The 5,654-nt window shown below is 30.0% G+C and overlaps 1 pseudogene; it reads right to left on the bottom strand.

Moving 5' to 3' along the window:
• Positions 1-3,674: 3,674 nt before the first annotated feature.
• On the bottom strand, positions 3,675-3,793 carry LOC120609765 (uncharacterized; annotated as a pseudogene).
• Positions 3,794-5,654: the final 1,861 nt, after the last annotated feature.

The following is a 5,654-nucleotide window of genomic DNA, read 5'->3' as shown; positions in this document are numbered from 1 at the left end:
CCATTTATTGTATTATTGTTACCTGCATGTGATGTGTCTTCTTTACCTGACCACTTTCAAGATGTTTTTATTTCCTGTTTTTCAGTATTTTTACTTTACTATTCCTAAGCTTTTCTTTCTGTTTAATCTTTTTTTGAAATATCCTGGGATTCTTGATTTGCGGGTTGATTTATTTTTTATTATTAATATAGAAAATCTTAACAATTATCTCTTCAAATATTTTTTCTGCACTATTATATCTGTCTTTTCTTAAACTTATGTCCCATATATATTATCCTACTGATTTCAGAACACTCTGTTCTGTTTTCTTCTTCTTACTTTTTTTGTTTCTGTTTTTATAATTTCTCCTGGTTTGGTTTCAATGTAAATAAATTTTCTATGCTGCATAGACTCTCCTGTTAAATGCATAAAAATAATTTTTTGCCTCTGGTATCATAGTTTTTATTTCTAGAATTCATGTTTGTTTCTATATGCTTGCTGAAATTCCATACTTGTTCATATATCTTGTTTGTCTTTTTCACTAGATCCATTAACGTGTTTACTATAGCCAAATAAAATTTAAATAATCCCTTTTTAGTATTTATTTTATGGTCTCTTTCTGAAAATTATAGCATTTGGTAATCTCTTTGGTTCTAGTGGCTATTTTTTTCTTGGCAATAAATCTTATACTCTTGTCTTTTTCACACGTATGATAATTTTTTATTGAATATTAGCCATGTTGTACAAAATTCTAATGTAAGTAATATTTAAATCTAGAAAAGTTCATAGCTCTTCTGCTAGGTCTTTGGTTGGGGCAATTGAGTCATACAAGTCTGTAACAGACTATTTGGATATTGCCGTGATTCGTTTATATTCAATTCACGACTGGATTGTGCAATTGATGGCAGGGTTACACCTTTTCTTTAGCAGTGATTGAGATGTGAGTGACTGAAGTATCTGACTCATTTCTTTCTACCATCCATCAAGTATCAACAGACCTCAAAGATGTCTCTCAGATCTCTTCCAATGCTCTAATAGTAGAAAGTTTGCATGCCAGGTACTTGTTGCCAGGTCTTAGTGCTTAAGATGTTTCCCTTAGTAATCCTCCCTGCTGACATGAACATGAGTCTAACAACAGTTCTCTCTCGACTCTCCTGTGTCTTCACTAGTAGCAGACACTTGCTGCCTGGTTTCAGTGTGTGGTCCTATTTCCTGTGAATTTACTCTCCATTCTCCTCTCTGCCATCAGACTGCTAGGTCACATATGCCTGTGCCTCAGGATACATTGTTCAGCCTTCCTGACTTTCTTCTACTAAACATAGAAGTTTGCAGTTTGTCTCTGACAAATAAGCATTGCTAAACCCTGATATATAGTGTGACTACACTAAATTTTTCTATATGTTTAATATAAGTAAACATGCGGCTCTTTGTTATTTTTCTTCATAAGTATAAATTTCGTATTGATATTTGTCAAAATAGGAATCTCACAGTAAACAGGAATATAATCAATAACAGTTGATTTTGGAATTTCTTGAGAGATTACTCATATTTTTCCTAGCTATTTTACTTTATTCTACCTAATAAAACCTTCTTGATAGGAAATTTAAAAGTCTTATGTATTTTGTGGCATATGTAATAAAAAAATTAAACGATAAGAAAAAGTTAGACTGATTAAAGGACATTGCCTTTAAATATTTAAATAAAAATGATAAAATTGGAACTTTGATTAAAAGAGAACTATTTTAAAATTACATAACAATTTATGTTAATGTCACTATGTTACAATCTGCTAATTTGATTAAGACATGTAGTCCATTCTTATATTTTCTTTCTGTTGGAGAATACTATGAAAACTATTTTCATCAATATATTGTAGTAAAATAAGAAGTACTAACTTTTTAAAAATTATTCGTATTCATGAATTAAGCTATTACAATATTATTATTTCATTTTAGATGTTTGTTCCCTAATTTCTAGAAACCGAAAGCAATGATTTCCAGTTTAATTTTGAAGATTTATTATTTTTGTTTGTCTGAGTTAGATAATTCAAGAGCATTTCCATTTAAAACAATTTTTTTTTTCCTGGTGCACAAAGAGTTAGATTAGATAATAGATACAATCTTGAAAGCTATGATCATACAGATTCAGTTTTGATCATTTTTGTAATTTGGATATGTTAACACCTATAAACCTCCTTTCCTATTTAGAAAATTTTAGTACAAATATCTTAGGATTGCTAGGAGAATTACATGAAATAAAGTATATAACATTATGTAACTTAATGCCTAGACAAAATAACCATACAAGACATATTAGGTAATATTATCATTAGTATTATAACTGTATCATATATGATAAATATTGTGGACAGTACTAATATATGCAGTAGTTATTACATAATAAAAATAACATGCAGTAACCCTCATCATTAGATTACATGCATCAGGTAGAAGATTTCACTGCATAGTAAACACTCATAAGTGTTGGGGTACAATGATTTAACCATGTGCTCTCTAATGAGACTTCCTGTCATTTGGACACATATGTTCCATTTTCTAAAAACAAATTATTTCTGAAATACATACTCACAGATACCATTATATATTGAAGGTAGTTTTAATATATTTGGTACAGAAGAAGGAAAATGAGTTTAGAATGAAACGTGAGATTAAATTTTTCACCTATTTTCTTGAGAACTAAATTAAAAAAAAATGTATAAAATGCTTAAGTAATTTTTAGTCATACAGTAGGTGATAAAAAAATAGTTTATTTCTTTGCCTTGTTTGTATACATTTTGCATTATTTTTTGTTAGATTGTATTCTCTGAAAACATAAGGACTCTATCTTATAGTCTATAGGACCTGTTGTAATACTTTGCATATAGCAAATGGTTAATATTCTTTTGAAAATCAGAAAAATATTTAATTTAGAAAATAAATCTGCTTATTTACCTATGAGGGTACTCAGAAGAGATATTTAATGAAATTAAGTTACTTTAGGTAGGGATGTTTGTATGAGGCTAACAAGTCCCCTTAGTAGATTTCAGTTTTAATGGACTATTTCTGATATTATATTGGCCACTGTGCTAATGGATGAATTGCTCAATAGACATTGTCTCTACATTGCCTTAATTACTTTGAAAAGTTGAGGCAATAATTGTGATTGGGCTATGAGTATTTTCTAATCAGATCTTGCTAAATGTTCTTTATTACTCTCTTTTTAAGTATCTTTTCTTCATTTCTTGATCTCTTCTTCCCATCCAAGAAAATCTGTAGAAAGGCTGAATGTTCAGGCACTCATTTCTTTAAGTAACAGATAAAAACTTTCACTTTGCCTTGGTTTTTTGTTCTAAATGTAGATGGAAAATATAATTACTATGTAGTTTAGTTTATCCCTTGTGAATATATGAAATCTTGAGGCTAAGTCACACCAAAGATATGTTAATTTACATCACTTTATTTTCAGAGACCTCATAAAGCAGAGAGGTTTGTCCAGAACAAGAATTTACTATTAATTATGTCTAAACCCATTTATTCTCAACATTGTTTAACTAAAAAAGTAGAGAATAAACTATAAAGGCACATATTTTATCTAGGAATCTTTTTTTTTTTTTTTTTAAGGTGAGGCAAACCTTGGTTGACCTCACAGATTGCAAGACCTAGTCAGCTTACAATCTCCTATTTTTAAATTTTCTACACCTACAGCACCTGGTCTTCCTAGGTGGTCTCCCATTCAAGTACTAACCAGGCCCGACCCTGCTTAGTTTCCAAGATCAGATGGGATAGCGGTTGTTTAGGGTAGCATGGCCATAGACTTATCTAGGAAAATTAAACATGAGTAAGTCCTTTCAATTTTTTTCATTGTGATATTGGTGTGATCTGGTAGCTATAACTAGAAATGCTTATCAAATCAGAATAATAAGAAGCATAGTGGAAATGTGGTATCTGCTATTAGAAAAAGAATGAAGATGATGAATTTAGACACTATGTTTTGTGTGAAAAAGCTCATAAATTTTATGTAATAAAGTATTTGTCATTATTCAGGAGACACCTAAGATATCCAGATAAGCTGTCGTCAATAGTGGATCTTTTAAACCACTATTGCTTTGTTTTCACTTTTACTTTCATCTTCTCTATATGTAGCTGTTATTAAAATTCATCATTACAAGCAGTGATTCTGAAACAGCCCTATACAATGATCAACTGGAACCTCCTTATCTCCCACAAAAAGAAACATATATTTTAAGTCTTAGTATTCATACTTAAAAGTTGCATATCTTTCAAATCTTTGCCTAATAAATAAATATATAAAATGTATGCATTTTTTTTCCTTCACAAAACATTTATAAATCAGAGTTATGTGTTTTGGTTTTGTTTTCACATTAACTCAACTTTATATTGAAGTTAATATTAATTAATTGCTTCACATAATAGTCCTATAAATAAAATGCATTCTAGGACATATTCTAAAGATACATGATTTTTTTTTTCATTATTGCCATATTCTTGAGAGTTAATTTGTTTAAATACTGGAATTATCATTGTCTGAAACAGTATTAAGTGGGGATTCTTCACTATATGTAGCTCCAACAATCTATTTAGATTCAAGATAGATGTTTTGCTATAAAAAAAGAAAAACAGATAACTAAGAATACAATGAAAAATTTTACATTTGTATATTTCTGGGTTATAGTTATAATGTGGTAGGATTTTTCTTCTCTCCCTTATTTTTTTTCCATTAGCCCACACTTATACTTAAGTCACAGCATGCAATTGAGCTAGAAAATTATGAAGTCACTGTAAACACAGTATGACTTCTTTAAATATTTGTGAAAATTATAATAATGCACTGTTTTACCCAACAGGACATGAGATAGCTCTTTCTATTTTAGAACTACATAATCAGGTGTTGCCATTTATCTTTAATATTCCTGTTGACTCAGAAGCAATCCATTAATGTATTTATTTATAGGATTCAGTTTGTTTTGATTTCATTTGTTTCAACTGACAATATAGAGGTCAAATACATGACTTGATTATTTTATTGCTGACTTATACAGTAAATATCTCACTTCTATTTACCAAATAACAATTTAAATAATTTTCTTCTCCTTTTTCTTAAGTTAACAACTGTTCACATCAGACCAGTAAAACAACAACAAAAATCCATTAAAATTATCATTAACTAAAAGTAGTTGCATTGTGGGAGTAATGGTAATTTCTAACTGTGATTTATAGAGCTATTTTAGAAATTTTTATCATTTAAAATGTAGTGCTAGCAAATATTTTTGTGTTAAAAAACAATAACATTTCAATGGGTCAATAAATCTTTTTGATTTATGTTAAACCCTTGGTTATAGTGATTATTCAATTGCATTAGTCCATTCCATTAGTTACTCTCAATGAACCACAAATATTCAGCATTCATGCCCTTGTGTAGGACATTCTCCCTTCCCTTAAAATCTGTCATGGGCCAGTGATTTGCTTTAGCCAACCAAATGTGACAGATTGTACAGCGTGCCGGTACTGGGCCTAAGCCTTAAGAAGGCTAGCAACTTCTTTGATTCTCTATGTACAAGTCTTAGCTATTGTTCTGGAGCTTTCAAGTGGAGAGACCAGGTGGAGAAGCTGATTGAGCCAGGGATGCCACAAAACTTCTCAGTGTGAAAGAGAACC

The sequence above is a fragment of the Pteropus medius genome, unplaced genomic scaffold, assembly GCF_902729225.1.
Source record: "Pteropus medius unplaced genomic scaffold, Ma_sr-lr_union100, whole genome shotgun sequence".
Lineage (NCBI taxonomy): Eukaryota > Metazoa > Chordata > Mammalia > Chiroptera > Pteropodidae > Pteropus > Pteropus medius.
The sequence above is the reverse complement of the archived record's forward strand: the minus strand, read 5'-3'. Positions and strand labels throughout refer to the sequence as shown.